This window comes from Schistocerca americana, chromosome 8 (assembly GCF_021461395.2).
Source record: "Schistocerca americana isolate TAMUIC-IGC-003095 chromosome 8, iqSchAmer2.1, whole genome shotgun sequence".
Classification (NCBI taxonomy): Eukaryota; Metazoa; Arthropoda; class Insecta; order Orthoptera; family Acrididae; genus Schistocerca; species Schistocerca americana.
Window position 1 is genome coordinate 78,149,766 of NC_060126.1, and position 22,771 is coordinate 78,172,536.

Consider the following 22,771-nt stretch of genomic DNA (forward strand, 5'->3'; position numbering starts at 1 on the left):
TAACATTGTCCATTATTTTAAATTTTGCGGGGAGGTTACAACACACAAAAAAAACAAAAAATTGCATTTATATCCGCTCCTCAATTGTAGATACCCCTTACACAGCTGTGTGCAATGAATGAGTGCTGGCTGGTAATTAATTGCACTCCTTGGAGGGAAATGCCATAGGAAGTAGTCTTTAAAAAGTGAATGTTTTTCGTTAAAAGACAAGAGTTACTTTAGAAAAAAGTAATAGTGGGGCTTTTGTTGTTGAACAAAATAAGTACAATGAACATACGTTATCAGATTTGCGCAATGCAGCTTCACACTACCTTTTGATTATAACACAATATACTATACATCGTCCCGAACCGTGACCAGAGTCGCGAGACGAGCAGAGCACGCCGCCGACGCCCGCTCAGTACAACCGTCCACCCGCTACTACTGTCGACCGACTACTACCTCTCCCGACTCGCGCTACAATATATATAACAACTGTTCCTGGCGACCCGGTGCGTGCCACTACTGTCGTCTGGCGCGGTCCAAGCGCCGACTAGCAACGATATATTTATCGTTGGTCAGACAGAGATGCTGTCATGCCTCGCCATCGCTCTGGTAATGAATACATACGTGTTGCAGCGTGCGTACCACCGGAACACGCAGTGACGGAGCCAAAGACTGTGTTGTCGAGGTCGAGTGCGAGCGGGAAGAGAGGCAGCGTCGGCACGGAGATGCAAGCGAGCGCGAGACGCACGGGGGCTGCGGCGTGGCGCGTTTGCGGTCGGCGCCTTTGGTGGCAACGGCCGGGACAAGCAGCGGTGTATGGTGTGGTGCGGGGCGGACAGGGGCGGCGGTGGACGGGGAGGAGGCGGCGCGACGACGGCATGGGGGCGAAAACGGGGGACGGGGGACGGCGGATGTTGAGAGGCGTCACGCGCGGACAGGACAGGACACAGGCACAGAGACACACACAGATTGGAAAGGGAGGGTGCGCGGTAGTAGTTGGGAATGTGCGTACCGTGCGGGATGGGAGTGGGCGAGGAACACGGTCGTGGCCCCTGTTTTGGGTGCGTGTGGTGACGTCGGTGTGTTGTGGGAAGGGAAGGTGCTGTGGCGGCGGCGCGTAATGGGCGTAGGCCGAAAAGAGAAAGGAACGTGGGCAGTGTGTTGGCAAGCGTCGGTTCGACTGCGACGTTGATGGGCAGGGCAGGGCAAGGTTAATGGTGGTAGGAGTAGGCGTGTGGGCGCAAACAATCTGCCGCTGCAGGCGGTGCCGTAACCGCCATGGCGGGAAGAAGAGAGGGCCAAAGAAAGAAAGAAAGAAGAAAACAAAAGAAAGAGAGAAAAAAAAAAGGAGGGAGGGGTGGCGAAAGTGGAGAGGCGGTGGTGTGTGAGAAGGGCGGGGGCGGAAGAAGGAAGGCAGGAAGGACAAGAGGCGAGGCGACGGCTTGCTTTGTGTATCGGTCGGTCTCTGGCTATGCTTCGTTTTCTGCAGCAGGGTCGGTGCGCGGCGTGGCTCGCGGCAGTGGGAACGCCTGGCGGCTGGACGGCCAGCAATGCGGTTGGATGGGCGGCCACAGCACCGCACCTGTGCCCGAGGAGGAGACGCTGGCGGCGGGCCCTGAGGTGAGGCCGGCTCGGCTGGGGCTGTGGATGTGTAGGTGTGCGCCGCTGCTGCAACAACGAGTAAAAACGCGAGAAGAAGGGATGGCGGTAGAGAGAGAGAAAAAAAAAAAGGTCGTGTTGTGTTGATGCGCAGGCAGACGCGTACAGAGAGACGAGCCCGGTCTGCAGCAGGGTGTGGCCGTGCCGAGTGCAGAGCAGCGGCGGCCCGGCCCGGCCCGGCCCGGTTCGGTTCGGCCCGGCCCGGCCCGGCGGGCCGCGCTGTTGTCGCGGACGTGAGCGCCCCCTGGCGGGTGGCCGGAGGCGGCGCGGCGCGGCGTGTTGGACGTGTGGCTGGTGGCAGTGCACAATTTGCGAGTGGCTGGCGGTGTGGTGTGGCGGTTGGCGCGTCGGGCGGCGGAGAGAGAGAGGGAGGAGAGGTATGTGTTGCGGGCGCCCTTTGCTGCGCTGCGTCGTTGCGTGTGCCGTACAGGGCGGGCGCTTGTCGACTGTGTGGGCGGTGTGGCGAATTGGCGTGAAACGGCTGCCGAGAGGTGTGTGGTAGCGAGCCGGTCGGTGTCAGTGCGAAGGGGAATGTGCGTGCGTTTGGCGGTTTCGGTGTGCTTTTTGCGGCGTGAGAGTGGGAATTAGTGGGGCCGGCTGTTGTGTTGGTTCCTTGTGTCTTGTGTCGCGTAGCTTGATGGCAACATGGAAGGACGCCGGTTTCGTTTCGAGCCTTGCGTGTGGTTGTCGACGTTGACTGGTTGGCGTGTGCCGATGCACGTGCATGTGTGGGTCGCGAGTGCGTTTTTGGCTGGCTGTGTGTGTGTGTGTGTGTGTTTTGGGGGGGAAGGGGGAGGCGGTGGTGAAAGTGCAGTCGTTGGCACGGGCGTCGTCGGGTGGGGCTGGGGCTGTGCGTCGTGGCGGAAAGGTGGTAGGTTGCGGGAAGCGAGCCCGTCGTTGACGGTGTCGCGTGAGTTGTGAATCGAGTGGGGCGCGGGGCGCGGGACAGGAGCAGCGTGCCGCTGCGTCGTGGTCGTCAGCAGAGGCTGTGCGTGTGCTTGTCCTTTTTGTGGGCGGTTCGTGCGAGGCGTTTTTGTTTTGTGTTGCCCTAGTTGTTAGTTTATTTTGTTTGTGTTTGTTATTTTGAGACGACGACCGGTTGGTGGCGTGCGCGCGAAGTGGCGGTGTGCGCTTCCCGTGTCGTTTGTTGTTGTTTTGTTTTTGTTTTTGTGTGTTTTTTTTTTTTTGCACTGGGCCCCGGGGGGTGGGTGGGTGCGTGTGTGTCGATTGCCGGCTGGCGAAAGGTGCGCCATCGGCGGGGTGGGTCGCCGGCACAAGTAGAGGCGGCGGCGTTGTTGCTGTTGTTGTGTGGTGTTTGTTTTGTTCGGCTGTGTCGGCGAGCTGTGTTGCGGTGCGTGTGAATGGTGGTGCAAAAGTGCTGGCGTTGGGGCTGCGACTGCGACGGCGGCGAGCCGCGGGCGCGCATGATAGTGATGTTGTGAACAGCAGCGGCTGTGTACGGTAGTGGTGTTGTTGTAGCACGACGTGCATCCGGGCCGGCGCGGAAAGCGCAGTTGCGGGCGGTTGCCCTTCGGTGCCAGCCATGTCGCGTGAGCGGCGGGTTGCTCTGGTGTCGACACGTGGTGCTCTGGGTTGTTGTGTGGTGCCCTTTGGCCGGTGGGGGTGGTTCGCGTGTGTCTCGTTCGCGCTCGGTATCTGGTCGTGGTCGTGCTGCTCCCCCGTGTGTCGGCGGTTTTCGACGTCGTCTGTACGTTTTTGTTCGTTTGCGGCGTGCCTGCCGACGTCGTCCCGTCGCGACCTTTCAACCGAAAGTGTGGCGCCCGAAGGTGAACGAACGTAACCCTGACCTCGGCGCTTTACGCTGAGCCGAGCGAACCGAACCTAACCCGTGGTGTGGCGAGGTGAGCTCAGCCTGTGAGCCCCTAACGTCTACGTAAGGTAAGCTGTCCGGCTCACGCCTCACGTTTGAACGCTTTTTTTTTTAACCTACGTTTGACGCTTCTTAACCTAGCACTGACCCCTTAACCTAACGTGTAACCTAACCTAACCTAACCTAACCTCTGACGCGTGACGTGTTTGAATGCTTAACCTAAGTTTGACGCTTAACCTAACCCAAGTCCCCTTAACCTAACCCACGTCCACCTAACCTAACCTAACCTAACCTAACCTAACCTAGACGTGTAAACGTAAACGTAATGTGTAACGCGTAACGTGTAAGGTCGGCTGTCGTGTGTGCTGACGGCAGATTGGGTTGGTCTGTAGATTCGGATTGCGGTTTGCCTCGGTCGAGGGGTTGGGTCGGAAGCGGCGAGGGGCGGCGGCGCCTGTTGCGCAGGCGGCGTCCGTTTGCGGCGGGCAATTGTTGAGAAACGGCTGTGAATGTTGGCGGGCAAGAGGAGGAGGACGGCGCGCGATGTGGCCCGACGGCTGCGGGCCGATCGGGAAACGGCGGGAGGGCGACGGAAGGCGATGGGGCGGCGGAGGCGCGTTTGCACGGCCGTCATCGCCGCACGCCTCGGCTTGTGTGGCTGTGGCGCCGGCCGCGCTGGCCGGGCTGCCGCGGCGACGGTGTGGGAGTTTTGCCGAAGGTTTGGCCATTGTGGCGGGTCGTCGGCTGGGGCTGTGGGGGCGGCATTTGGGCGGGGGCGGCGATTCTCGGCGGGCCGACCCAGGCTGTAGCGCGCGGTAGCTGCAGTTTGGCCGTGGTTTGCGGCGCTGCCGTGGCGACTGGTTGGCGACTGTGGTGTGGCTGTGTGTAGCCCCATCCTCGGTGGTTTGAAAGGCGCGGGCGGTTGTGGCGCAGGTTTGGGGCGGCTCCGCACAGGCTGTCGGACGTTGGGCGGTAGCAAGCGCCCTCCAGCCCACATTCTGCTGGCTCTTCGAGGCAGCTATGTAATGAAGGGTTTACTACTTAGCATTTCCTTCTTCATAGGGTCAACTAGGACGGTAGGTTCTGGGCTTCTGGATGTTGGTGTTGATCAGATGTGTTTGTGGGACAGTAGATGGTAACTTCTAGGTGCCAAAGATGAATGGAAGGGGGCGAGGCCCCGGTGACCTAAAGGTCAAGCAGTGCAAGGGGACGCCTATGCGGCCCGCGCTGTTGGTGTGGTTCCCCCAGTCGCCTGATGAGGGGGTTTAAGGAAGACTCCAGTTTATCAGAAAATCGACGGGCGATGACGCGATGGCGCTGCACGACCTCCAGCTCATCGGCGGCGGCATGGAGGTAACGATGCGGGAAACGCGCCGGAACATGATAAATTCTACGCAGGGTCTTGTTCTGTAGCGTCTGCAGCCGATGAAGATAGGAGGGGGCCGCACCACCCCAGACTTCACAGGCGTAATCGAAGATCGGGCGAAGGTAAAGCCGGAAAATAAGGAGACCATTCGCGACAGATAAAGCAGAATGCTCGTTCAACACAGGGTAGAGAGCACCCAGGCGGCAGTTGATTTTAGCGCGGACGTCTTCGATATGGAGCCTCCAAGTCAGCTTCTGGTCCAGGAGGACGCCAAGGTATTTCACCGTCGTTCGCCAAGGGAGGTCTGTAGCGTAAAGTCGTAGCTGGCGGCGGGGCATCGACCTCTTCCAGGTGAAAACGATGGCGTGCGTCTTGGCAGGGTTGAATCCAATACGCCATTTGGCAGCCCAGTCTTCCAGCGCGGCGCAGGCACTCTGTAGTCGGGGGACTAAGACCTCGGCCCATCGGCTGCGAGAGTAGATAACCGTGTCGTCCGCATAAACGGCCTTCTCCACACGAGGCACCGTTGGAATGTCAGACGTGAAGATGGTATACAACACGGGCCCAAGGACAGAGCCCCGGGGAACCCCCGCAGCAATGGGGCGTACCGTGGAGAGCGCGTCACCCACCTTAACAGAAAAGGTGCGGTCCCGGAGATAGGAGGCGAGAAGCTTCACCAGGTGGACCGGGAAGCCGAAGTGGCGAAGTTTCCAGAGCAGGCCCTCATGCCAAACGCTGTCGAATGCCTTCTGTACATCAAGGAAGACAGCCCCACAGAACTCCCGCCGGTTGAAGGCTGTGGTAATGTAATCGACGACACGAAGGACCTGCTGAGCGGTAGAGTGCCCAGGCCGAAAGCCAAACTGCTCAGGCGGCAAGATGGCGTGACGTTGGATGATGTGCCGGAGCCGTCGGAGGAGGAGGCGCTCGAACAATTTGCTGACATGCGGCAGCAGACTGATAGGGCGATAACTGGAGGGCGACGTCCTGTTTTTCCCCGGTTTAGGCACCGCGACCACAATGGAGTGCTTCCAGGCCCGGGGATAGACGGCAGATGTAAGCACCCAGTTGAAGAAGGCCGCCAGGTAGACGACCGCCGACCAGGGGAGGTGCTTCAGGACCCGGCCCGTGACGTCATCCTGGCCAGGAGCTTTCGATGCCGGGAGTTGCCGGACGCCTTCTAGGACTTCCTCCGGTGTGATGCGGGGGACTTGGTCGTCATCGTCGACATCGGCGGAGCGAAGGAGGGCAGCGACATCGCCTTGGATGGTGTCGACACGCTGCTGGTCCACCCGATCGTCCAGGGGACGAAAATTCCGCTCGAACCCGTCCGCTATCAGGTTTGCTTTGTCGGCGGGGCTGTACGCCGTCCGGCCATCGACCGATAGGGGCGGCAGGCGGGAACGCCGGTTCGTCAGCTGCCGGAGGGACTGCCAGCCGAAAGGATCTGGCGTAAATGACCGAAGTTTGCTCGCCCAGAGCATGTTACGATGATCAGTAATCCCCGCCTTGATATCCCGACGGAGCTGATTGATCCTCCTCTTCAAGGCAACATCCCGAGTGATCCGCCATTCCCGGTTCAACCTGTTGCGAGTGCGGATCATAGCAAGGAGGTGGGGCGGCAGATCAGGCGTCCGAAGAGTGGGAGGCCTCGGCGGTGGGGTGGAGGCATGCAGCGCATCATGGATGGCATCCGTAAGGTGGTCAATGGAGTCTTCAGCGACGTTCCCGTCGGCGACCATGGCGGTGACGGCGTAGTCCACGTGGTCACGGAAGCGAGTCCAATTAGTCCGGCGCAAGTTCAGGCGGCCCGGGGTATGTTCCGGGGCGACGCTCAGACGAAAGAGGACGGGCAGATGATTGGAGTTGAGCTCGTGGATCACCTCAGCGTCGAGGAAGTGCGGGAGGCCCTTGGTAATGGCGATGTCAAGCACATCCGGCCTGCCAGACGACGGGTAGCAGGTAGGCTCCTCAGGGCCGCAGGCATAGGCGTTAGCTTCCTCGAGAGCCTGTAGGAGTCGGCGGCCGCTGTTGTTAGAGTGCAGTGAATTCCAGGCGGCATGCTTGGAATTGAGATCGCCGGCAATGAACAGCTTCCCAGGATGGCGGAGGAGAGCTTGAGCATCTGCCAGGTCCAAGATTCGGCGCGGACTCCGGTACACGGCGATAAACGTGATCGGACCGGCGTGGGTTTCTACAAGGACCGCCGTCTCTTCGATGAACTGTGTGGCAGGCGGTCTGACAGCGTGGTGCCGGATGCAGCTTTTGACAAAGAGAGCAGTGCCGCCACCCCAAGTCGGCCTGTCCGTGCGATAACAGCAATAATTCGGAATATTGCTGCGGATGTCGGGTTTGAAGAACGTTTCACTGACCATGCAAATGTCGACGTTATGGGCAGTAAGGAAGTGCTGGAGCTCCCTCAGATCATGGGTCAGATTGTCCGCATTATAAGTGACGATGCGGAGTTCATCCAGGCGAGGCACCCTAGCCATGACGCGGCGCAGCAGAAGAATCCTGAGTAGCCTGGACGGCCTTGCAGATCGCCGAGTCGATGGTGGAGGCGATGAGCGCTGGCAGCTGCGCGAGCTGGTTGGTGACCTCCGTCAGCATAGACGTAACTTGGGTGAGAAGCCCAAGCAGCGTCTGGAGTTCCGATGGCCCCAGAGGTTGTGCAGCCACAGCCGGCGGCGGGGGGGAAGAAGATGGCGCAGGTCCATGGGCGGCCGCAGGCAGGGATGCAGCTGAAGCAGGAAGGCGGTGCACGGCATCCGCCATGCTGATTCCCTCCCGAAGGTGAGCTGTGTGTCGTTCCATCAGAGATGGCCAAGTCCTCTTGTCCACCCGTGGCGGGGGCTGACGGCGGCGACGCCGCTCTGCAGCCGGAGTAGGCTTCAGGGTGGGGGGAAGACCACGCTGGCGTCGACTTTCCTGTTTATGCTTCGCGCAGGAGCGGTAATTCGCCGGGTGGGCCCCGCCGCACAGGCCACAGATCGGCGGGTCTTCGAGCTTGCGGGGGCACTCCTTGCTGGCGTGGCCGCCGCCACACCGCACGCACATGGGAGGCATGGTGCACAGCCGGGAAACGTGGCCAAATCCCTGGCAGCGGAAGCACTGGACAGGGCCACGTGATTTCCGCAGCTTCTCAACCGTCACACACAGGTTGTAAAACCGAGTGACCTGAAAAATCTCGCGGTGGGTGGGCGTGTCAGGCAGGATGACCACCCTATGGCCGGTAAGTTGGTTGGTACCCGGCATCCGGTGGAAGTCCACGCGCGTGGCGACGAATCCCATGGACTCGAGCTCTTCTTTGATGTCGTCATTGGGCAGAGACTTCGGTATCTTCTTCATCAGGGCCTTGAGAGTCGGAGGCCGGACAGCCGGGAACGTGTAATTGGGGACGCCGTCACGTCCCAGCTTCTCCATGACGACGACGTAGTCAGCGGTCGCCGAGAGGTGGAGTTTCAGCAGGTCCTCGCCGATTTGCTTGACATGGAAGGGCTGGGTGCAATGCTGCCGCAGCCAGTCACGAAATCTCTTGTAGTCGTCTGTGAAACGCATCACAATGGGCGGCACCTTCGTCGGAGCCGGTGGCGGCTGTTGTGCGGCATCGTCCATGTCAGCGTCAGGGTCGGCACGCTGCTGTGGCGCCTCTGCAGACTCGCGGCGGCGGTCATCACGTTGCCGTTGTTGGTCGGCGAGGGAAGCAGCAGCGTCGGCCAGAGTTGCCCCAGTGCCTTGCAGTGGCTCAAATGCATTCGAGACAGGTAGCTCCCGAGCGACGATAAGTCGTTGCCGCCGCGCCTGGCGCTTCTTCGGCGGCTGCCGAAATCCGTCATCCTGTGCGTCCCCCCTGGAGGAACGGCTAGCTGGGGACCGATCGCGGATGGCACCCCTCGCCCCCTCTTCCCGCTGGTGGTGGCGCTCACGCGCATCCACGAGACTACTTGCTTCAGAGTCAGAAGAGAAGTCCACATCGGCGTCCTTGTGCGTCTCTGCACCTGGGGTACTAATACTTCCCCTCGGTGCAGGTCGGTCCGTCATAGGCGCACCGGCTGATGGCGGGGCGGCCAACGGGGCAAGCCCCATCGGACCGCGGCCGGCCGGTGCGGGCGCAGCCGCCGCCGAAGCGGCGGCCGCGCGAGCGCTGAGTAGCACGTCCTCACTGCTCGACATCGCTAACTCGACTGGTAGCAAGCGCTCCATCCGCTTACTTAAGGCTAACTGAAGTTAGCTACTCGGTGCAGAGTTTACCGGGTGGCATTTTCTGCGTCCGCTGAGGTGTCATGTGGGTATGGGGTCATCGCGATGTAGTGTGTAAGATCAGTGGGTGCGGGACGTCGTGTGGACATCAGGGGTAGGGCTTCCTTTGGGCGTCAGGTTACGATGAGGGATGGCAGTGCTTTCCTGCGTCGAGTCGTCAACGATCGAGCATGGCCACAGGTCGTCGGTAGCGGTCCCTGGGATTAGCGGGGGCTCCCAGCGCGCTGATGAGGGGGTTTGTAGAACTCCTCGTACGGGTATAGAACCGTCTGGCACACTTCTTGTGCCTTTCCAGCACGGCGTCTTCATCGGCTGCCTCGTGGAGGTATCCATGGGGGAACTGAGAGTGCACATGGAAGACCCGCCGCAAGATCTTATTTTGCAGACACTGGAGGCGTTGAAGATGTGTCCTCGCTGCGCAACCCCAGACCTCGCACGCATAATCAAACAGCGGGCGGAGATAGAGGCGGAAGACGAGCAGGCCATTTGCCGGCGACAGCTCCGAGCGTTCATTGAGGAAGGGGTAGAGAGCGCCCATCCGTTGAATGACCTTGAGCCGCACGTCGTCAATGCGAGGCTTCCAGGTCAACCGCTTGTCCAGGAGGACCCCCAGGTAACGGACGGTATCACTCCACGGAATGTCGACGTCGTAGAGGCGGAGTCGCCGTTCCGGGGCAGTCCTCTTCCTCGTGAAGACAATGGCCTGCGTCTTCGCCGGGTTAAAGGCAATGCGCCATTGCGCAGCCCAAGCATGCAAGGCGTGGCAAGCTGCCTGAAGGCGAGGGATCAGCACCTCGCGCCAGCGACTTCGAGAGAACAACATCGTGTCGTCCGCGTACACAGCTTTTTCGACCCGTGGAGGCGTTGGCAGGTCCGACGTAAACAGGCAGTAGAGGACCGGTCCGAGTACGGAGCCTTGAGGGACGCCAGCTCTGATAGGGCGGGCGCCGGAGAGGCGATCGTCGACTCGTACAGCGAAGGTGCGGTGTTCCAAGTAGGACGCAATCAGACGGATGTAGGCCTTCGGGAAGTGCAGACGGTGCAGCTTCCATAAGAGACCCTGGTGCCACACGCTATCGAACGCCTTCTTGACATCGAAGAGGACAGCCCCACAATAGTCGCGCTGGTTGAACGTCTGGGCGATGTATTCAACAGCCCGAAGGATCTGCATCGTGGTGGAGTGGCCACTGCGAAAGCCGAACTGTTCGGGCGGCATGAGTTCCTCAGCATCGATGTGGGCTTGTAACCGGCGAAGCAAGAGCCTCTCGAACAGCTTGCTGAGATGGGGTAGCAAGCTGATCGGCCTATAGCTAGATGGGTGGCGGCGGTCTTTCCCAGGCTTAGGTACTGCCACCACGATGGAATGCTTCCAGGCGCGTGGATAATTCGCAGTTCTCAGGATCCACGAAAAGATGGCTGCCAGAAACACAATCGCCGTCCAGGGCAGCTGCTTCAGGACCAAGCCCGGGATGGCATCGACACCAGGGGCCTTGTTCGCAGGCAGCATCCGCAAGCCCTCTTGAACTTCCTGAGGCGTGACTGGCGGGATAGGGTCAGCCCCCTCCTCCACGTCTTGGAGCAGCGCCTCCACGTCGCGTTCAATGCGGGCAACCCGTTGGGGGTCGACACCCTCGTCGAGCGGGCGAAAGTTGGCTTCGAATGCATCGGCCAACGCATTTGCCTTATCGTCGGGCCGGAAGACATCACCAGCAGCTGTTACAAGCGGCGGAATCCGGGTGCGACGGTGCGTAAAGAAGCGGATTGACTGAAAATTCATCGGGTCAGGCGTGAATGATCGAAGTTTCTCAGCCCATCGCTGATTCTTATGGGCGATGAGCCGGGCCTTAATGTCCCGCCGGAGGAGGTTGATGCGCCGCTTGAGGTCGCGATTCCTGGTAATCCTCCACTCACGACACAGCCGATTGCGCAGCCGGATCGAGGCTAAGATGTCTGGAGGCAGCCCCGGAGCGGGGACGGCAGTAGGTTTCGGCGGAGGCGTAGCATGGACGAGCGCATCCGTGACGTCAGCAACGAAGTGGTCGATGGAATCACAGTTGATGTCTTCAGCAGCACGCACGGTGTCAATGGAGTGGGTAAGCCGATCCCTGAAGCTGGTCCAGTTCGTTCTGCGGAAGTTGAGGCAGCCAGCGGAAAGGTCCGGGGCAACTTGGAGGGCGAAGAGCACCGGGAGGTGGTTCGAATTCAGTGCATGGACCACCTCAGCTGTCAGATGCTGCGGAAGACCCTTGGTGATGGCCACGTCAAGCACGTCGGGGCGGCCGGTGGACGGGTAACAAGTGGGCTCTTCCGGGCCACAAACATAGGATTGTGCTTCCTCGGTTGCACGGAGAAGAACGCGACCACTCCAGTTGGTGGCCTGAGAATTCCAAGCAGCATGCTTGGAATTCAGGTCACCAGCGATGAAAAGACGGCCAGGCATGCGGAGCAGTGCTCGAGCATCGTCGAGGGCCAGCACTCGTCTCGGGCTGCGATAGACCGCAACAAAGGTGACGGGTCCCGTGGTCGTTTCCACAACGACTGCCGTAGTCTCGATGAGTCCCGTTGCCGGCGGTTGGATCTCATGATGCCGGATAGATCTGCGTATGAAGATGGCCGTCCCGCCTCCTCTCGTCAGCCGGTCCGTCCGGTAGCAACAGTAGTTAGGGATGTTGCTACGAATCCCAGGCTTCAAGAACGTTTCACAGACCATACATATGTCGACGTTGTAGTCCAACAAGAATTGTTGCAATTCAAGCACATCATGGGTGAGACCATCGGCATTATATGCCACAATCCGCAAGTCAGCAAGCCGTCTAATCCTGGCCATGAGTGACGGCGGGAGGTGCTGCTGTTGCTGCCGGGAAGGCCCTGGTGAGTGTCGCCTCAACTGTGGCGGCAATGGTGGCTGGCAGTTGAGCCAGCGTGGAGGTGATGCTGGCGAGCGAGGTGGCAATCTGAGTCAGCAAGGCCAGGAGATCGTCTGTACCTGGCTGGTGCTGAGGGTGGATTGCCGGAGACGGCTGGTGACGTTGTCCTGGTGGGGCCACAGGCGGTGCCGGAGCAGCTGTTGATTCTGATGGCTGCAGCGAGCGCCGAAGGGCGTCCGCCACAGTGAGGTCATCGCGGATCTTCGCCGCACGGCGGTCCATCAATGTGGGCCAGGCGCGGGCGTCAGAAGTCTGCGGCGGAGGCAGCTGCCTGGGTCTGCGGCGACCAGCGGGCGCCGTCTGCTTGAGGGTAGGCGGGAGACCGCGCATTCGTCGACTGGCCTCTTTATGTTTACTGCACGAACGGAAGTTCGCCGGATGAGCGCCCCCGCAAAGGCCACAGGTCGCTGGCTGATCTCTGCTTCTTGTGCACGTCCTGCTGTCATGATTGGCGCCGCACTTGACGCAAATCCAGGGCATGGTGCACCACCTGGCAACATGGCCGAACCCTTGGCAACGATAACACTGCGTCGGGCCACGGGTCTTTCGGAGCTTTTCCACCTTGACTTCCAAGCCGTAGAAGCATTCCAGTTGGAAAATATCACGATGCTCTGCTGTATCCGGGAGGATAACCACCCGATGACCAGTTTGCTGGTTGGTTCCCGGCATCCGATGGTGCTCAATCAGAGAGGCCACGAAACCAAGCTCCTCCAGTTCCTCTTTGACATCAGCATGCGCCAACGTGATAGGGATGCCCTTGATGAGCGCCTTGATCGTCGGCGGCCGAACTCCCGGAAAAGTGAACATCGGGATGCCTTTCTGCCCAAGCATGCCGTGGACCAAGATGTAGTCTTCAGTAGACGCGAGCATAAGCTTCAGGTTGCCATCCCCGGACAGTTTGGCCGTAAATCCGTGGCGGCAGTGTGTTTTAAGCCAGTCATGTAAATCCTTGTACGAGTCCTTGTATTGGATAAAGATCGGCGGGATCTTCCGTCGTGGCGCGGTCGGCGCGGGGGCAGACTGTGCATCCATGGGCATCCCGCCCTCATGCTGCGGCTGCTGCGCCGCGCCATCAGCACGCTGCTGCATCGCACGACGTTGCTGCTGTTCAGCCAGGGAAGAGGCGGCATCTTCTACCGTGGCCCCTTCGCCCTGCAGCGGCTGGAAGGAGTTTGAGACCTCCAATTCTCTCGCGACGACGAGTTGCCGTGGCCGAGCCTGCTTCTTCAACGGTGGCTGTCGGAAACCGTCATCCCGTGGTTCGTTCCGCGTAAGCCGTCCCGACGTAGAGCGGCCATCCGCGCTGCTTCTGCGCCGCAACTCCGATCGTCGTCGGCTGATGACCTCCTGCACGGTGATATCAGCATCGGCATCCGAATAGCTGTCCATATCGGCATCCAAAGACTGCTCTGCCGCAAGGGTACTATTATTTCCCCCCGCGACAGGTCCGGTCGTCGTAGGTGCGCCGGCGGATGGCGAGGCGGCCGGTGGGACAAGCCCCACCGGACCGCGGCCGGCCGACGCGGGCGCAGCCGGAGCACGTGCTCCGGCCGCGCGAGCGCAGAGTGACACGTCCGTCCCGTCTGACATCGCTCACTCAACTTGGTAGCAAGCGCGGGAGGCGCGGCGCGGCGGCGCGCAGAGTGGCGGCCGCTCTCTCGGCCGTCCGCGCCCGCCCGCGACACTGGCTGGGCCTTGTGATTCTCTGCTCTGCTGCTGTGCTGTGCTTGCGTGCCTGCCTGCCGTCCCGCTCGCTCTCGCTGTGTGTTACGCGCGTCGTCGAAATGGCAGATCAGGCGGCTACGAACGAGACTGCTGCGGCACCCGCCGCCACCGGCACTACGAAGAAGGCCAAGTCTGCGTCGTCTGCGAAGAAGCCGCGCGCCAAGCCTGCGCACCCGCGCACCTCTGAGATGGTGACGGCCGCCATCAAGAGTCTGAAGGAGCGCGGCGGGTCGTCGCTGCAGGCGATCAAGAAGTACATAGCCGCGCACTACAAGCTGGACGCGGAGAAGCTGGCGCCGTTTATCAAGAAGTACCTCAAGTCGGCCGTCGTGGCGGGCGAGCTGGTGCAGACGAAGGGGAAGGGCGCGTCCGGCTCGTTCAAGCTTGCCGGCGCCGGCGGCGGGGGGGCGGCCGAGGGCGGCAAGGCTCGTGCTGGCGGTGCCAAGAAGAAGCGCGCCGCTCCGGCCAGCAAGGAGAAGAAGGGCGCCCGTGCGGCCGGCGCAAAGAAGGCTGGTGGCGTGAAGGCGGCGACCGGTCGGAAGGCGGGCGCCGCCAAGAAGGCGTCTGCGGCGTCGGCCGCTCCCGCGGGTGCGAAGAAGGCGGCTGCGGCCAAGCCGGCCAAGGCCAAGTCGCCGTCGAAGGCGAAGAAGGCCGCCAAGGTTCCGACGAAGAAGCCGAAGGCGCCGCGCCCGAAGAAGGCGACGACGCCGTCTAAGGCGAAGGCTTCGCCCAAGAAGAAGAAGTAGAGTAGAGGAGAAAGAGATGGGAAAGGAAGGGTTTGGCGCTTGACTCCGTCGTCCCCACCCCCCGTCGTCGTCTAGTGGCGCGCAAGAGACGCGCGGCCCAAAACGGCCCTTCTCAGGGCCATCAAAGCACGTCGGGGAAGGTTTTGATTGTCGTGTTGCGTTTGGTGTGGGTGTCTGTCTGTCTGGCGTTTCTGTATGCCCGTGGGGATGCTGTTTGCGTGCCGTGGTGGTTGGATTGCGGGGGTCGGTGGCGGGTGTGGGCGGCGGTAGCGGTAAGCGGTGTTGCTGTTGTTGTTGTTGTTGTTGTTGTCGTGGTTGATTGTCGCCGTGTTTGTGGCGGCGGCCGACGGTTGGTTTTCTGTCACGTTGTTTTGTTTGAATACGTTGGTTGGCTTGCCTGCGTTCGTTCTTCTCGGATGTCTGTCTTGTCGAGTCGTGTCTGGTCTTTGTTTTGTTTCTTTGTGTGTGTTATGTTTTGCAACGGGGGGCACGTTGAGATGTGGAAGGAGTCGGCGGGGATTTCGGTGGCGTGTAGAGCGAGCGCGCGCGCGCGCCTGCCTGGCCGTTGGCCGTCGGAGTGGAGTGCGGGTTTTGTTTTTTCGTTTTCGAAACGAAAGCGGCGGCCGGCCAGCCACCCGTGCGGTGTGACGTCGGCCGTTGGGTATTGTGCGCTTTGAGCGCCGGGGAGGGATGATGTGTGATTGTTGCGCGCTGCTAGCAGGCAGGCAGGCAGGCAGGCAGGCAGCGTGAGCGGGTGTGGCGGACGGACGGGAAGTGGTGGTTTTTGTTTGTGGGTTGCGGGGCGAGAGGCAGGCGACCGACAAAGTTTGCTCGCGACGGAGAGATGTTAGTGGCCCTGAAAAGGGCCGTTTTTGTTTGTGCGGTGCGGTGCCGCGGCGCGGTTTAGGCGCGCTCGCCGCGGATGCGGCGCGCGAGCTGGATGTCCTTGGGCATGATGGTGACGCGCTTGGCGTGGATTGCGCACAGGTTGGTGTCTTCGAAGAGGCCGACGAGGTAGGCCTCGCTGGCCTCCTGCAGGGCCATGACTGCGGAGCTCTGGAAGCGCAGGTCGGTCTTGAAGTCCTGGGCGATCTCGCGCACTAGGCGCTGGAATGGCAGCTTGCGGATGAGCAGCTCTGTGCTCTTCTGGTAGCGCCTGATTTCTCGCAGGGCGACGGTGCCCGGCCTGTAGCGGTGGGGCTTCTTGACGCCTCCGGTGGCGGGCGCGCTCTTCCTCGCCGCCTTGGTGGCGAGCTGTTTGCGCGGCGCCTTTCCGCCGGTGGACTTGCGGGCCGTTTGCTTTGTGCGGGCCATAGCGGTAGCGGAGCGGCGTGCGTGGAGGTTAGGTGCGGCGCGGCGTCCGGTGCTGCCTTGACAACGGGCCCGCGCGCCTCCGTGCTGCGCTTATATGCCCTCGGTTGCGCGTGGTGGGGGGAGGGCGGGCCCAGAGTCTATATAGGGGGGCGGCGGGCGCGCTGGGCGCAGACCGTAGCCGACTCGCCAGCCGCTGCAGCTGCTGTTTGTGCACGTTTTGCTTTGCCCGAGGAAGGATGACAGGCCGCGGCAAGGGAGGAAAGGGGCTCGGCAAGGGTGGCGCCAAGCGGCACCGCAAGGTGTTGCGCGACAACATCCAGGGCATCACGAAGCCCGCCATCCGCCGCCTGGCTCGCAGGGGCGGCGTGAAGCGCATCTCTGGTCTGATCTACGAGGAGACGCGCGGGGTGCTGAAGGTGTTCCTGGAGAACGTGATCCGCGACGCGGTGACGTACACTGAGCACGCCAAGCGCAAGACTGTGACGGCCATGGACGTGGTGTACGCCCTGAAGAGGCAGGGGCGCACCCTGTACGGTTTCGGCGGTTAGGCTGCGTCGCAGCGGGCGCTGGCCTTCCCGCGGCCGTGCTTGTGGGTGGGAGAGACTAGAAAACGGCCCTTTTCAGGGCCACCACACTGTTCGGAAGTTGAAAAGTGCGAAAGAGTCTGTGTTGTTGTTGCTGCGTGTGTGCGCTGTGTTGTTTGTTTCTTTCCGTTTGAGCGACGTGATGTGGCTGGGAGGGGAGAAGGAAAGGAAACGTGTCATGTGGCTGGCTGTGTGTGTGTGTGTGTGTGTGAGAGTGGAGCTGCTTCGTTTGTGTTTGTTATTGTGTGTCTTTGTATCGATCGCGATGGAGATGGCGGGCTGTGTGTTGTTGTGCGAGAGGCGGTGATTATGTGCTTGCGTGGTTTGGCTCTGTGTGTTTGCGGCGGCGTTGGGGTTTCCGAGGCAAGGCGTGTGGGCATAGGCGGCCGGATCAGCTGTTTCGTTCGTGTCGACGGCCGTTGCGGCGCGCGGGAGTGGAGGGCGGTGTGTCGACACGCCTCCCTTTAACAATGGTCATTATTGCTGCCGTTGTCGTTTGGAAGGCGACTGCGACCGTGCAAAATGTGTGCGTGTGTGTGTGTGTTGGGCCACACGGGCTGTGTGGACGACAAGATGGCGGACGTGCGCCGGCGGCGGCTGTGAAAGTGCAAAGTTAAAACAAAACAAGGTGCGGCGAGGACGACTGAAATTTTGCTTTGGACGTAGGTTTGTGTGGTGGCCCTGAAAAGGGCCGATTGTTGTGGGCCGAGCCGGCAAAGCGCGTTGCGTGCAGGGGAGCACGCGGCGCTGCGATTGCCTGGCCTCCTTTAGGCCTTCTTCTCGGTCTTCTTTGGCAGCAGGACGGCCTGGATGTTGGGCAGGACACCACCCTGTGCGATGGTGACGCCCGACAGGAGCTTGTTGAGCTCCTCGTCGTTGCGGATGGCAAGCTGCAGGTGGCGCGGGATGATGCGCGTCTTCTTGTTGTCGCGGGCCGCGTTTCCGGCCAGCTCGAGCACCTCAGCCGCGAGGTACTCCATGACGGCGGCGAGGTAGACGGGCGCCCCGGCGGCGACGCGCTCTGCGTAGTTTCCCTTGCGCAGGAGGCGGTGGATTCTGCCGACCGGGAACTGGAGCCCAGCCCTGCTTGAGCGGGACTTTGACTTGCCCTTGACTTTGCCTCCCTTTCCGCGTCCGGACATGGCGATGGGCTAGCGACGGTGCACACGAAACGGAAACGAAAACGACCGGTGCGAGCGGCAGCGAGTCGAGCAGCGGAGTGCGTGCCGGCGCAGCAGGGGTGGGGGTGCTTTATGGGCTCGGGTGCGGCGGCCGGTTGCGCGCGCGCCCCATTGGTCGGCGGCCGCAACAGGGCGAGCTGGTAAAGGTGCGGCGGCGGCTGGCGGCGGGTGCCACTGTGTGGGGAGACGCTGACTAGAGCGGAGCGCTTGCTACTGGTGTTGCTGCTGCCGTACGTTGGTTCGAGATGCCGCCCAAGACTAGCGGGAAGGCCGCCAAGAAGGCTGGCAAGGCGCAGAAGAACATTTCGAAGGGCGACAAGAAGAAGAAGCGCAAGAGGAAGGAGAGCTATGCCATCTACATCTACAAGGTGCTGAAGCAGGTGCACCCTGACACGGGCATCTCGTCGAAGGCGATGAGCATCATGAACAGCTTCGTGAACGACATTTTCGAGCGCATTGCGGCCGAGGCTTCTCGCCTGGCGCACTACAACAAGCGCTCGACCATCACGTCCCGCGAGATCCAGACCGCTGTGCGGCTGTTGCTGCCTGGCGAGCTGGCCAAGCACGCCGTGAGCGAGGGCACGAAGGCGGTGACCAAGTACACGAGCTCCAAGTAAGGAGGTGGCTCTGGAATGGAAGGAAGGAAGGATGGAGAAGGCTCCTCCGTTGCGAGAGCGGCAAAACGGCCCTTTTCAGGGCCACCAACTTGCCTTTTGCGGGAAGGGCGGAATTGTTGTTGTTGTTTGTGTGGACGGCTGTGATGTATGTGTGCATTTTGATTGTGGGTGGGGGGCGCGTCAAAGCGTGTTGCGGGGTACGGCCACGAGGTTGGTCGCCGTGGCGTGGAATGGTGGCACGCCTCGTTGGAGTGGTTTTGACCCATTGGTGTTGGTGTGTGTGTGTGTGTGTGTGTGTGTTACCTGTCTGCGAGGGGGGACAGTGCGATCGGCGACTTTTGTGTCACCGTAACGACGGCCGTTTGCGGGTTTGTTTTTTGCACATCATACATGGCGAGGGTGAAATGTGAAATGTTTTTGTTTGGTTTTTTTTTTTTTGCCGCCCACTATTCCCTTTGCTGTACGCCGAGTTTGACAATGGTGCGACGTAACTGCAGCGTGGAGGTGTGTGAGTGACGTTGAAATGAACGTGCCATTAAGACGCATTGTTGTTGTATTGTACTGTACGTGTACGGCGACACGCACGATGATGTACCATTCGACTCTGATTTTTGATAGCCGTGTCTGACTGATTGCGTACGACGCACGCACACCGATGTCGTCATTCAAGATGCACGCGTGTCCAGTGCAGTACAGTAAGCGCGACGCTAGACGACGACGACGGCGGCGGCGGCGGTCGTTTGTTTGGCGAATGTCTGTACACGTGTTTGTCTGTGTCCATCCGGTATGTATTTGTTTGTTTGAAAGTGTTTTGTGTGTCGGTGACGTGGTCCGATCCGTCGCCCCCTGAGTAACTGTCGATCGGCGCGATAGACCGGCGTCACGCAACTGAACCGAAGTCGTGGGCACACCCGTCATACTGTTGTACACCGTCGCGCTGAGAACGGTAACGAAAGGTTGACTTTGATCGGTCGAATGTCTGGGCAGAACGTGAGGAATGAGGCAAGAGTGCAAGGAGGAAAGGACAGAGGGGGGGGCAAAAGAGAGAGGAAGGGAAAAAGGGGAGAAACGCATTCGTAGAGCAACGGAACGTTCCCGTGTCGGAGGCGTATTGGAGCCGCACTGAAATGCGTTTAACGGCGGCGCGGCTGCAAGTGTCTGCCGTGGTGAACGTTACCTTTGACGGCTGCATTGGGCTTTGCCTTTGCTTTCGCTTTCCCGGATGTACGTAACGTTTGTTGATATGGTTCTGAGGAAGAGTGTATGACAGTGCCGTGCCGTCCATGTTCGTGTGCCCTCCCATTGTGTGTATGCTATTGTCTGTGTACTTGAATGATGTATGTAGGTGTTGGTGGACATGTTTTACCAGTGGGGGGAAATGGATCGTCGATAGTTGCCGTCACTCTGTCACGGTCGAGACGACGCACCCTCCGTACAGAGAAAGGTGTCGAGAAAGTGTGTGTGTGTGTGTGCGTGCGTCCGTGAATTGGCAGTGTTTGGAGGTGGGCGTGCCCTGCATGTGGCCCGGAAGGCTGTTCGTTTGGCGGTAGTGTTGTGTGGACAGGGGAGGGGCATGCGTAACGCTGCTGGCATGGCATTTCGGGAGATGGGAGGGGGCAAACGAGGAAACGAGGAGCGGCGGCCAAAGACGGGACGGGGAGGGGCGCGGTGTGGGTGGCTTGCGCCTGTGCTCGGCGTTGTGGTTTGTGCAAAAGAGGAGGAGAAAAACAATGAGTTGCCAGGGAGGGGAGCGGTGTTGTGTTGTGGTTGTCGTGGTGTAGCCGCAGACGCGGCTGTCGGTGAACGTGGCGAGACGGACGGATGCGCGGAGGGGCGGGGGCGGCGCATTTCGCCGGTGCCGTGCCGTGCCGTGCCGTGCCTGAAAGCCGCGTGGTCGCTGTGTTGTTGGTGGCGTGGGGGCGAGGAGAGTACCGTACGGGTGTGCTTGTGCGCCGGAAATGGCACACTGCGCCTGCCCGTCTTGGAGGCTGATGGCTGTGGTGTGGAAATGGGGCGCGGTGATGTTGAAGCAGTTGAAGAACAGAAAAGAAACCAAGAAAACGGAAGGCGTGATGCGGCGGTGGTGGTGGTGAGAGCGGGAAAAACAACAAAAAAAAAAAGAAGGAAAAACGACAAGAAACAAAAAAGAAAACGAAAAGTCTATCAATATTAAAATGTAAATGGAAATGGAAATGGACCCAGGTATAACCTCCCTGCACAAACAGCAGAGAGTCCGATGATAATAAAAATGTGCCAGAAGAATGTTAACGTCCCTACAAAACAAACCCAACGATAATATTAATGAAAGAATGAACCGTATGTAACATTGCAACAGACATAATGAAACCTGATAAATTGTATAAGGGCAGCAGCGTTGACCTTTGGCCCTGTATTCAGAATAAAAAGAGCCAAAGATCGTTACCCCAATGAAAAAGACACTGAAACACGTATGTAACATAGCAGCGATGGCGAGACATTGTAGCATCTGTGACCAGAGAGTTTGCGCTGGACCGCGCGAGTGTTGCGAGCGGTTCTCAGTCAGTCAGTCAGTCAGTCGTTGCGAGTCTGTAGCTCTGTCTAGTTGAGGGCTGTACTCTGTCAGTAGTCGTCGCGTGCAGTACGCTAATAGTCGTCATGCAGAGCGGTCGGTCAGTAGTAGCAGCCGAGTGCGGTTGTGTGATGTAGGCGGTCGGCAACACTGGTCAAGATGGTGAATAAGGTATACTGTTAATTAATATAATCATTAGATAATGAAAAATTTTATTTATTGTAATTATTCTCCAACAAGTTCCCCAATAATAATTTTTATTTCAAAAGCATTTTTCAAACATTTAATTTTTTATTGAACTAAAGAGTTCGTTGCACTTCACATTTCATTCCACTTCTTTGACGAAAAATTGCACTAAAATCACAAAAAAAGAGAATATTATTATTTGCAATGCAGTTCCTCCAAGCGCTGCGCAACAACAAGAGCAGAAATGTGACATCCATTTATTCTGAGGTAAGACTTTAATTCTGATTGTTTTGCACAGGGCCAAAGACCGATATTTCGGTTTAATTGAAGTTTCTTGTCGCTGAACGGACTTTAAATGTTGTGAAGAATTTATATTTGAGTCAGATTGCGAATTTCACATTTTTGTTGCCATTTTCAATACCTCTCATTGTGGGCGAGGTTGCAATTAGCGCAATGTCCATTAGCATCCGTAAATAACATTGTCCATTATTTTAAATTTTGCGGGGAGGTTACAACACACAAAAAAAACAAAAAATTGCATTTATATCCGCTCCTCAATTGTAGATACCCCTTACACAGCTGTGTGCAATGAATGAGTGCTGGCTGGTAATTAATTGCACTCCTTGGAGGGAAATGCCATAGGAAGTAGTCTTTAAAAAGTGAATGTTTTTCGTTAAAAGACAAGAGTTACTTTAGAAAAAAGTAATAGTGGGGCTTTTGTTTGTTGTTGAACAAAATAAGTACAATGAACATACGTTATCAGATTTGCGCAATGCAGCTTCACACTACCTTTTGATTATAACACAATATACTATACATCGTCCCGAACCGTGACCAGAGTCGCGAGACGAGCAGAGCACGCCGCCGACGCCCGCTCAGTACAACCGTCCACCCGCTACTACTGTCGACCGACTACTACCTCTCCCGACTCGCGCTACAATATATATAACAACTGTTCCTGGCGACCCGGTGCGTGCCACTACTGTCGTCTGGCGCGGTCCAAGCGCCGACTAGCAACGATAGATTTATCGTTGGTCAGACAGAGATGCTGTCATGCCTCGCCATCGCTCTGGTAATGAATACATACGTGTTGCAGCGTGCGTACCACCGGAACACGCAGTGACGGAGCCAAAGACTGTGTTGTCGAGGTCGAGTGCGAGCGGGAAGAGAGGCAGCGTCGGCACGGAGATGCAAGCGAGCGCGAGACGCACGGGGGCTGCGGCGTGGCGCGTTTGCGGTCGGCGCCTTTGGTGGCAACGGCCGGGACAAGCAGCGGTGTATGGTGTGGTGCGGGGCGGACAGGGGCGGCGGTGGACGGGGAGGAGGCGGCGCGACGACGGCATGGGGGCGAAAACGGGGGACGGGGGACGGGGGACGGCGGATGTTGAGAGGCGTCACGCGCGGACAGGACAGGACACAGGCACAGAGACACACACAGATTGGAAAGGGAGGGTGCGCAGTAGTAGTTGGGAATGTGCGTACCGTGCGGGATGGGAGTGGGCGAGGAACACGGTCGTGGCCCCTGTTTTGGGTGCGTGTGGTGACGTCGGTGTGTTGTGGGAAGGGAAGGTGCTGTGGCGGCGGCGCGTAATGGGCGTAGGCCGAAAAGAGAAAGGAACGTGGGCAGTGTGTTGGCAAGCGTCGGTTCGACTGCGACGTTGATGGGCAGGGCAGGGCAAGGTTAATGGTGGTAGGAGTAGGCGTGTGGGCGCAAACAATCTGCCGCTGCAGGCGGTGCCGTAACCGCCATGGCGGGAAGGAGAGAGGGCCAAAGAAAGAAAGAAAGAAGAAAACAAAAGAAAGAGAAAAAAAAAAAAAGGAGGGAGGGGGGGCGAAAGTGGA